Source organism: Triticum dicoccoides, chromosome 1A (genome assembly GCF_002162155.2).
Source record: "Triticum dicoccoides isolate Atlit2015 ecotype Zavitan chromosome 1A, WEW_v2.0, whole genome shotgun sequence".
NCBI lineage: Eukaryota > Viridiplantae > Streptophyta > Magnoliopsida > Poales > Poaceae > Triticum > Triticum dicoccoides.
This window is the reverse complement of record NC_041380.1, coordinates 571,374,592-571,386,645: the sequence shown is the minus strand read 5'-3', so window position 1 is coordinate 571,386,645 and position 12,054 is coordinate 571,374,592.

Genomic DNA, 12,054 nt, shown 5'->3' with positions numbered 1-12,054 from the left:
GAATTGAATCTGTAAATATATTCCATGAAAAAAAAGAATTTGTAAAATATATGCTCGATATCCTGAACTGAAGCTATGACTCTGAATTCTCCCTCATGTTACTTCCTATGTTTATTATCTATATCTAGTCCGTGCTTCTTTTAACTCAAAGAAATATAGCCAATTTAGTTCACAAATGACACCAAGATGACCAGATCATATGTTCAAGTCACAGCCCACCCCTCGTCTCCTTACTATGCAACCACACAATTAGAGATGTGTAGCAGAGCACCGAAGCTAACAAAAAAAAATCCCAATGATGCTTCCTTCCTGATTCATTATCCAGATGTGTGTATGATGCAACGAAAGCTAATTAATTGGCCAAAAGTGTGATCAAAAGAAAGATAAGAACTGCGTCTACATGCATGATAACTCACATCATGTGAGGCAACATATATGACCACATATGTGAATGAAAACATTAAAAAGCGACAAAACTACTTTTTGCAGAATAATACACCACCGTACCACTATTGTCGGAGTAAATAGCCATGGGTAGCAGAGCACCGAAGCTAACAAAAAAAAATCCCAATGATGAGTCCAGTTAACGATTTTCATTGAAATTGAATCCATTTTTTAATAGAGCATATAAAATGCAACTTGCTGGATTCTATTGACCAGTATGCTTGTCATAGTAGTTCTGCTCATAAGGATCACCTGATGTCACCATGGCTACTAAAAACTATGTCACCAGTAGACACTACAATATGTTACAATAGTACCACTATTGTCGGAGTAAATAGCCATGGGTAGCCTAGCCGGCTTCCCCTGGCCCTTCTGAAAAAATTACGAGCCCGTCCGGCTCTCAAGAATCCAAGACATGGGGCCGCCTTCCCCTCGCTGGCTGTCATCCAGGCCGGCTGCCGGAAGGCGGCCCGACTTTAGCCCTCATGAAGAAAGTCATGGGAGGGCCGACTTCGAGAAGCCGGCCGCGAGGAGGCCGACTCCAAGAAGCCGGCTCCCGTAAAGCGATCGAGACCGTACCCTCAAAGTTTGCATCCACCTAGTGGCGATGAGACGGGGCGTGGCTACAGTGAAGCCAGCCACCCCCGAATCCCGGAGCGCGCCTAGCACAGTGCGCCGTACGGGTGGCCATGACCCGTCCGGCGCGGCACTGTTGCCACACTGACCCTGATGTCATCCACGACGGGTTACCAGTACGGCCCATGGGCGGTGGGCCCCTTCAGGCAGAGAGAGACCTGAAGGCGGCCTGGCCTCCCCCAGTCGTGTGACACTCCAAAATTTTTATTTGGTTTTTATCAAAAACTTTGTGGTTTTTGAGGAGAGGCTATTTAAAATTTTTCTTTTTCAAAAAAAAAACCTTCCACTTAAAAACTTCCTTTGCCTTGGCAAGGATTTTATTTTTTTCAAACTTTGGTGGTTGATCTTTTGAAAACTTCTTCTCTGTTGGTTACCTCTCAAAATTTATTTTTGGGAGTTTAAATTATTTTTCTTTTAAAATGAAGCTCTATGAAAATTTGAGGATTTTCATATCTTGGAACCACCCTTGACTTTGCATTGTTCCCATGTGGTAAAACCCTCCAAAATCTCCCCTACCTAAGTTCTCTGTCCCAACTAATCCAAACAAGTTTTGGATTTTATTCTAATTATTTTCCCTCTCAAATCAATTCTGAAAATTATTTGGAGCCTTAGTGATTTTCAAAGCAAGTACTCTTTTTCACTTGAGTTTTGACCTCACACCAACTCCCCTGGATAGTCCTTTGTACCCACAACTCAGAACCATCTTGATCCACTCCTTCTCTTTTCAAAATTTTCAAAATTCAGTCTCTGCAAGTTTGGACCAGATTTGCCAAATTTGATGAAAATCATATCTACACTACTCCAAAAATTCCACCAAAATTCAGGCAACCTATTTGAGCAATGAGAAGCCACTCCACCAAGTATCAGCTCAAGGAAAAATCCCTAGATGCCATTTTCATTCTGTCGAACACCTGAGCTACACTGTTCCTTTGCAAATTCAGTAAGTTCAGTCTTCAGTGTCGTTTTCGTCTGTCAGTTTCAGTCACGCGGCCACAGTGCCCTTGGCACGTTCCTTGCCGCCTCTTCCTCTTGTCCGAAGCTTCACACGCGTGCGTGGAGCCTACCTGGCGTCGGTAGCTCGCTGGCCCGCCCTCGCCGGCGTCTTCTGCAGCGTCGGGACCTCCCGTGGCGGCCGACAGGAGACACACCACGGCAGAACGCCGTTCAGCGCCGCCCAAAGCCCCCTGGCTCTCCGCGTGGCCTCATGCACGCCAGCGCACGCCCGTGGCACAGCCACCGTGGCCGGCAAGCACGGGACGCGCTCTCCGCCGCCGACGGGCCCGCGCCATCCCCGTTCCGTCGAGCTCGCCCTTAACACCCAAACCCCGGCCAGTTTAGCACCAAAACGGACCCATTGAACCCCCGTGATGACGCTCGACCCCCTAACCACCCCGACCGAGCACTGCGCCACCGTAATCACTCGCCGGTGATCCTCGTTCACGGCAACCGCCTCGGACCGCCTATATAAAGGGGCCCCGAGCTCACTCTCGTGCACGCAACATCACCACTCCTCACCAACACCCCGCCAGGCCACTAGGGGGACCTCGAGGAGGTCTTCTCCCCCAGCTCCGGCCGCCTCGCCTCGCCTCGGCCTCCAGCTCGATTCACTCTGGTGAGGCCATCTCCGGCGCCCAAACCTCGTCCGTAGCCCTCTTCCACACCTAGCACTCTAACCCCCTCGTCAATTTGAACCTTGCAGCCCTCTCCGGCGAGCTCCATCTTCGTCCGAACCACCGTCCGCCGGAGCAGGGGCCGCCGTCGACACAGTGCTCGCCGGCGATCGCCACCACCACCAATCGACGCGGAATGGCGCCCTGAGCATGGAGGTACTCCCCGATCTCCCTGCCTCGCCGTGGATCGCCGCCGGCGACCACCGCGGCTCTCGGGCGCCGACGAGCTTCGTCCGCCCCGTTTGAATGTTTAAACCTGACAAGTGGGACCCCACCGTCAGCCTCTCTGCTCTCTCCTCTGAATCGTTTTCTGGAAGCGCCTTCGGGCAGAATGCGTTTTCTCTTTGGGCTGGCGTAGTTTCTGCCGAAGCGTTTTCTGTTTTTATAAACTAACCCCTGGAAATCTTCTGTTTCATTACAGATGAGTCCCTGGACAAAAACCTTTATAACTTTTAAACAGAAAAGTATTTTTGATTGATTCTTCTTCTGTTCTCTTTAAAATTTTGTCTAGTTTTTTATCAGATTTATTTGAAAAATATTTGGTATACTTTCTGTGCACTCCTTGGTATTTACGATAGCGCATATATTTTCTTTATACCGTAGATACCGAAGGAGGTGACGGAGCCGCGAACTTCACCGAGCTAGGCTCCGACTACTCCGAACCAGGCAAGCATGTTTGAACTTTTGATATGATGAGTGTCTTGGCATGTTTTGCATTTAGTTAGTTTCATGGCATGTTGAGAAGCATATCGATGAACGTTATTTTATGTGATAATGAGGTAAGTGAGTTCGATGATCCATACGTGGATGAATGTGAATATGACTCTGCAGAGTTTGTACAAAATTTTTCCCACAGTCAACGGATTTCCGTAGTCACGAAGGACTAGTTCCGTTTACGGTATTTCAGAAGAAAACACAGCTAACCGGTACACACCCATCCTACCTCTCGATACTAGGAATCACCCTAGTCATCATCCAAGAAAAACTTTTGAGACGGGGAGATCACAATCTCGAATAGCATGGGATCAAATTTATATACGCGCGCTCTAAGGGGTGCCCCCCCTCTCGGTCCCAACCGGAAACACCCATGCCCCCTGACCGGATGACTGGCTTTAATCCAGGGCCATGGAACCATCATCACGGCCTCTCCTCTTTGGTGTGTACCATGAAAGCGGTTTGAAACTTACTAAACCATATTCCTTGCGGAAAACATGTGGTAGTACAAGGAAGGAAATGATAGGTACTGGACCGATATGGTTTGAAATTGAAGTCACATAGTCTGGTGTAAGACTGGCATGCTACAACACTGCCGTCGTACCCATCCTCATGCCAACACATGGCCATTCATATTCACATTCATCCACGTATGAATCATCGAACTCACTTATCTCCTTATCACATAAAATAACGTTCATCGGTATACTCACCGGCATGCCATGAAACTAACTAAATGCAAAACATGCCAAGACACTCATCATATCAAAAGTTCAAACATGCTTGCCTGGTTCAGAGTAGTCGGATCCTAGCTCGGTGAAGTTCGCGGCTCCGTCACTTCCTTCAGTATCTACGGTTTAAAGAAAATATATGCGCTAATGTAAATACCAAGGAGAGCACAGAAGGTAAACCAAATATTTTTCAAATAAATCTGATAAAAAACTAGACAAAATTTTAAAGAGAACAGAAAAAGAATCAATCAAAAATACTTTTCTGACTAAAAGTTATAAGGGTTTTTGTACAGGGACTTATCTATAATGAAACAGAAGATTTCCAGGGGCTAGTTTACAAAAGCAGAAAACGCTTCGGTAGCGATTACGCCAGCCCGAAGAGAAAACGTATTTGGCAGAAGGCGTTTTCAGATAACGCTTCGTTTAGAAAGGACAGAGAGGCTGACAGCGGGTCCCACTTGTCATGTTTAAATTTTCAAATGGGAGGGACGAGGCTCATCGGTGCCCGAGAGCTGCTGTGGTCGCCGGCGGCGATCCACGGCGAGGCATGGGGATCAGAGGTTACCAATGTGCTCACCGTATCCTTCCGCAACGGTGGGTGGTGGTGTTGGTCGCCGGTGAGCAGCACGTCGACGGCGGTCTCAACTCCGGCGGACGGTGGTTCGGGCGTGGATGGAGCTCGTTGGAGAGGGCTGCAAAGATTAAATTGAGGTGGGGGTTAGACTACTGGGTGCAAGAGAGGGCTACGGACGAGGTTTGGGCGCCGGAGGTGGCCTCACCGAAGTGAATCAGGCTGGAGGCCGAGGCGGATCGGGGCGGCCGGAGCTGGGGAAGGAGACCTCCTCGAGGTCCCCCTAGTGGCCTGGCGGGGCTTTGGTGAGGAGTGGTGATGCTGCGTGCACGAGGGTGAGCTCGGGGCCCTGTTTATAGGCGGCCCGAGGCGGTTGCCGTGAACGGAGTTTTCCGGCGAGCGATTACGGTGGCGTAGTGCTCGGTCGGGGTGGTTTGGGGGTCGAGCGTCATCACGGAGGTTCAAAGGGTCCGTTTTTGTGCTAAGCTGGCCGGGGTTTGGGTGTTAAGGGCGAGCTCGACGGAACGGGGTGGTGCGGGCCCCTCGGCGGCAGAGAGCGCGCTCCGTGCGTGCTGCGCCACGGCGACGGTGCCGCATGCGTGCGCTGGCACGGAGAAGGCCACACGGAGCCACCAGAGGATTTGGGCGGCGCCGAACGGCGTTGCGCCGCCGTTCTCCTCCCTGTCGGCCGTAACGGGGAGCCGGCCGCCGCAATACACGTCGGCGCAGGCGGGCCAGGGCGCCACCAACGCCAGGGTCGTGCCAAGTGCGCGTGTGAAGCTTCGGACAAGCAAGCGAGGCCGCGAGCAACGTGCCAAGTGCACTGTGGCCGCGTGACTGAAACTGTCGAAACTGAAAACTGAATTTTCTGAACTTTGAACAGTAACAATGCCCACCAGGTGTTCGACCGAATGATCCAAGCATGTAGGGATTTTTCCTTGAGCTGATTTTTGGTGGAGTGGCTTCTCTTTGCTCAAATAGGCTGCCTGAATTTTGGTGGAATTTTTGGAGGAGTGTAGATATGAATTTCACCAAATTTGGCAAATCTGGTCCAAACTTGCAGAGACTAAATTTTGAAAATTTTGAAAAGAGGAGGAGTGGATCAAGATGGTTCTGGGTTGTGGGTTCAAAGGACAATCCAGGAGAATTGGTTTGAGGTCAAAACTCAATTGCAATAGGGCACTTGCTTTGAAAATCTCTCAGGCTCCAAATAATTTTCAGAATTTAATTGAGGGGAAAAATAATTAGAATAAAATCCAAAACCAGTTTGGATTAGTTGGGACAGAGAATTTAGGTTGATCACAAGTTGTAGGGGAGGTTTTGGAGGGGTTTTACCACATGGGCAAGAATGCCAAGTCATGGTGGTTCCAAGATATGAAAATCCCAAATTTCATGGAGTTTCTTTTTAAAAGAAAAAGATTAAACTCCCAAAAATAATTTTGAGAGAGAACCAACAGAGAAGAAGTTTCAAAAGGTCAAACACCAAAGTTTGAAGCAAGAACAAAAACCTTGCCAAAGGAAAGAGAGTTTCTTAAGAGGAAGGTTTTCTGGAAAATTTTAAATGGCCTCTTTTCAAAAACCACAAAGTTTTTTTTTTTTGCTGAAAACCAAAGTAAAAATTTTGGAGTGTCACAACACCTACCCCCTTAGGAAAAATCTCGTCCCCGAGATTTCAGCTGATCCTTAAATAAGTGTGGATGCTCTGTCCGAAGAAAATCCTCGCTTTCCCAAGTTGCTTCACTGTCGGTGTGATTGCTCCACTGGACTTTGAAAAACTTGATGGTTTTCTGTCGGGTCCTCCTTTCAGACTCCTCTAATATTCTTATGGGACGTTCTCGATAAGTGAGGTCTGGCTGTATGTCAATGTTCTCATGAGATACTTGTTTCTCTGGGTTGCTTACGCACTTCCTTAATTGAGAGACGTGGAACACGTCGTGAATGTCGGACAAGTCTTCGGGTAAGTCTAGCCGGTAGGCTACAGTGCCTCTTCGTGCCACTATGCAAAATGGTCCAATGAATCTTGGTGCTAATTTTCCTTTAATCTTAAACCGTTGCAATCCTCTCATCGGGGATACTCTCAAGTATACGAATTCACCGGGTTCGAAGCTGACCCTACGATGTTTCTGATCATAATAACTTTTCTGTCGACTTTGAGCGGTCTTAAGTCGGTCCCTGATTAGCTTGACTTTTTCCTCGGCTTCTCTGAGCATATCTGGTCCGAAGATGCGGCTGTCTCCGGTCTCTGACCAATTTAACGGGGTACGACATCTCCTTCCGTATAGGGCTTCGAAAGGAGCCATTTGCAGGCTGGCCTGGTAACTGTTGTTGTATGCGAACTCGGCATATGGCAGGCTGTCCTCCCAACTGGTTCCATAGGTGAGGGCACATGCTCTCAGCATGTCTTCTAAAGTCTGGTTTACGCGTTCTGTTTGTCCATCAGTCTGTGGATGGTATGCGGTACTGAAGGCTAGTTGGGTTCCCAGAGCCTGTTGTAATTGCTCCCAAAATCTTGAGACGAACTGAGTGCCTCTGTCGGAAATTATAGTCTTCGGGACACCGTGCAGATAGACTATGCGGGAAAGATAAATCCTGGCAAGCCTCTGAGTGGTGTAGGTTGTCTTCACTGGAATAAAGTGTGCTACTTTGGTCAACCTGTCAGTGATGACCCATATGGCATCATTCCCGTGTCGTGATCGAGGTAATCCGACAATAAAATCCATCCCTATTTCATCCCATTTCCACTCAGGTATTTTGTTAGGTTGCAGTAGTCCGGCTGGTCTCTGATGTTCAGCTTTTATGCGTTGACACGAGTCGCAACATGCAATGAAAGCGGCTATGTCCCTCTTCATACCGTGCCACCAAAATCTTTCCTGAATATCCTTATACATTTTGGTTCCTCCAGGGTGGATCGAATATGGAGTGGTGTGTGCTTCAGTTAAAACTTGCTGTTTAAGGTCTTCTATGTTTGGCACGCATAGCCTTTCTCCGTACCATAATATTCCTTCATTGTCTATGACAAATTCCGAGGCCTTGCCCATACTCAACTTCCTTTTAATTCCTTCAATGCTGGGGTGACCGGACTGAGCCTCTTTAATTTTCTCCACAAGGTGTGGTTGTATTTCCAAGTTTGATATGGTGCCTTCTGCTACCATTATCAAGTTGAGCTTGACAAATTCTCGATGGAATTCGGGCCTCAAGCTGTGCAGATAGTTCCCGTCGGAGCTGGGGTTCCGACTCAGGGCATCAGCCACTACGTTTGCTTTCCCTGGATGGTAATGGATACCAACATCATAATCCTTTACCAATTCCAACCAGCGGCGTTGCCGTAAATTTAGTTCTGGCTGCGTAAAAATGTATTTGAGGCTTTTGTGATCCGTATATATCTCACATCGATTCCCAAGTAGAAAATGCCTCCATTCCTTGAGTGCATGAATAACTGCTGCCATTTCTAAATCATGAGTGGGATAATTTTCCTCGTGTTTGCGAAGTTGCCTTGAAGCGTAGGCGACAACCTTGCCTTCTTGCATCAACACGCATCCGAGACCCTTTCTGGATGCGTCACAAAATACTTCAAAATTCTTGTGTATATCGGGTACAATTAATACTGGTGCTGTTGTTAATTTCCGCTTTAGCTCTTGGAAACTTTTCTCGCAGGCTTCTGTCCATTCAAACTTCTTATCTTTCTTGAGTAACTGTGTCATAGGCTTGGATATGGTGGAAAATCCTTCAATAAATCTGCGGTAATACCCTGCCATTCCCAAGAAACTTCGTATGTCCGTTACGCTGGCTGGTGACTTCCAGTCAAGTACGGCCTGGACTTTCTCTGGGTCCACTGCTATACCGTCTTGAGTCAGCACGTGGCCTAGAAAACCTACTTGTCTTAGCCAAAATTCGCACTTGCTGAACTTGGCATACAATTGGTGTTTCCTTAGCTCTCCTAGTACAATCCTGAGATGTTCTGCGTGCTCTTCTGGTGTTTTGGAGTATACCAGAATATCGTCGATGAATACTACGACGAATTTGTCCATAAACTTCATAAATACTTTGTTCATGAGGTGAACAAAATATGTCGGGGCGTTAGTTAATCCAAATGGCATCACTGTGAACTCGTACAGTCCATATCTGGAGGTGAATGCTGTTTTGGGGATATCTTCTGTTCGTACCTTCAATTGATGGTATCCTGACCTTAAGTCAATTTTTGAGAATACCTTGGCCTGAACAAGTTGATCAAACAAATCGTTTATCCTTGGCATCGGGTATTTGTTTTTGACTGTGACCATGTTAAGTGCTCGATAGTCGATACACAATCTCAGCGTTCCATCCTTCTTCTTGGCAAATAAAATTGGTGATCCCCAAGGTGAGGAGCTGGCCCGAATGTATCCTTTATCCAGTAATTCCTTTATTTGCTTCTTCAATTCGATCAACTCGGATGGTGCCATTCTGTATGGTTTCTTGTATATGGGGGTGGTTCCTGGTGCTAGCTCAATGCGGAATTCTATTTCTCGATCTGGTGGCATGCCTGGCAGCTCTTCAGGGAATACATCTGGAAATTCACACACTACTGGAACCTTGTTTAGCTCAGCAATGTCCACCTTATTTAATCTCGGTTGCCGGGGTCTTTTTCCTTCCTTGGCTGATACTCTTATTGTCTTCCCTTGGTGGTGTGTGAGAATCACGGTCCTGTTGAAACAGTCGATAAAACCTTTATTGGTGGTTAGCCAATCCATCCCTAGGATGACATCCAGTCCTTTATTTTCCAATACAATAAGATTTGCGTAAAACTCCAATCCTTCAAACTCAATGACCACATTCTGACAGTAATTCTGAGAAACTTGCTGAATCCCGGGGGACTTGATTATTATGGATTTCTCCAAAGGAAGCATCGAAAAATTATTTTGCAAAGCAAAACTTTTCGAGATGAAAGAGTGAGAAGCTCCAGAATCAAACAAAACCATTGCAGGTATTGTGTTGACAGGAAACGTACCGAGTACGATATCCGAAGCATTTTGTGCCTCCTCTTTGGTTACGTGGTTCAGATGACCCTTCCTGTGGTTATTGTTGGGATTGAAATTGTTTCGTTTGGGTGCTGAATTATTTCCGCCGTTGTTCGGCTTTGGGGTTGAGTTCCTTGGCTTGGGGCACTGTTTGGCATAGTGCCCTTCTTCTCCACAAGCGTAACAAGTAACGCCGGGGCGATAGGTGAATTCCTTGTCCCTTGCATGAAAATTCTTGATTGGGCGTGAGACATTGGATGAGAATTTGGGTGTCCCACCCTTTTTAAAATCTATCTTGCTTCGGTGATTGCGAGTGTGGTTAGTCTGGTCCCTTTTTCGCTTGCGGATATCTTCCAGACTGCGTCTCTCATTTTCCAAAGTAATGGCCTTGTCCACCAGCGTTTTAAAATCAGGAAAAGTGTGCACGACCAGTTGGCATTTAAGTGCGGGTGCCAGACCGTCAAGGAATTTCTCCATCTTCTTGATTTCAGTCATACGCCCTTCATTGGCGTAGCGGGACAATAGAGTAAATTGACTGTTGTAATCTGACACTGTCATGTTCCTTTGTTTGAGGTCATCAAATTCTCTCTTCTTGATTTTCATAATACTCTTAGGAATATGTGCACCACGGAAACCTTCCTTGAAATCATCCCAGGTTATGTCATTTTCGTTGGGATGCATGTGCAGAAAATTCTCCCACCACGATGCGGCTGCTCCTGTGAGATAGTGCGGAGCATATAATACCTTCTCGGGGTCCGAACATTTTGCAATAATTAATTTCCTCTCCATATCTCGAAGCCAGTCCTCGGCTTCAAGAGGCTTGTCAATGTGAGAAAATGTTTGAGGACGTGTCTTCTGTAGCTCAGATAACTTGGAGTGCTGTTGATACTGTCCATGGTGATTTCCCATGTTGATGACTTGGTTCATTATTTCACGATGTTGTTGCTGACTCTGTTCATAAAGGCGGCACATTTGTGAAAGTGCCGATTCATTTCCCGGTTGGCTAGACTGTCCCTGAGTGAACTCGTTGCTGGGTTGTGCATTATAATCTTCCTCTGATGGAATTGGCATGGAGCGAGTCCAAGGACGAGACATTTTTCACTCTGGGGATATATTTTGTAAAACCCATAAGAAAAGCGGAAAAAGTCGCAAAAACAAATCCAAAAAAATGCATAAAGCTGGCAGATAGAATTAAATAACTCAGCTTACTTAAGAAAAACAAATCGACTTGCGCACGGAGAAGGACTGCTCATTACGTATCTTACACGCGGGCGGTAATTATACAATACATCACTCAGGATATGCGTACATAATCCTGACATGTTATTTAGGCTAGTGCACTTCTCCAGATCCTACATGATGCGCAAACAGGCTACTTCTCACAACCTATGTACATATCTTACAAAGCGGCACATTACATGGCAGCTAAGCGTACTCAGGCAGAAATGTTGACGACCTCCTTTGCCCTGCCGAGGGCGAGGCGTAGCGAGGTTGGGGACTCGACCTCCTCCTCGCTAATGGGCTCCATACGTGTAGTGTTGCACAGAGCGGGCGGAGCGGTTGCCAGGGGCGGAGCAACACGTACAGGAGTGGGCGCAAAGGTTGGTGTAGTACGCGCTGGAGTGGGTGCAATGACTTGGTTAAATTCTTCGGTAGAAGGCAGACGACGAGCAGGCGTAAAAGATGCTGATGACGAGACAAAAGTCAGTGGCGGTGCGATTGGTAGGAGCTCCCTCCTGTTGGCAGCACAGCCATGAACGGAGTCCATGCGGGTAGCTACGAAGTCGTCCACCAGGTTGTCGAAGGCTGCCTCCAGGGCCCGGAGATACTCAATGAGCATCTCAAAAGCCTCGTCTCGTTCTCCTCTGGGGCAGGAGTATGCGTAGTGACAGGTGTAAGGCACATGGCACGGAATATAACGGTAACGACGAGTCCTCATCACGGGGAGGATATCCCTGAGACGAGCTATCGCCTCGCGAGCTGCCATCTGCATAGCATGCCTCTCCGTAGGCATGGCTCTTCCCACGAACCGGAAGCGGCGTAACTCACCACACCCTCCCTTGAACTGCACCGCGGCCTGGTGCATGGTCAGACTGTCGTTGACTCGGTGCTGGCAGAGTGTGAAGACTGGGCGCACGGATGGCCCCATCGCGACCTGAACGATGAAAGAAAGAAGCTTGACGAACCCATCGGGCACGTTGGCGAAGGTCTGAGACTCGCAGCTATTGTCGGCCATCTACAAAAGTAGGTAAAAATTCTGCATGCTCAGATCATAAATTTATGCTGACTGACAG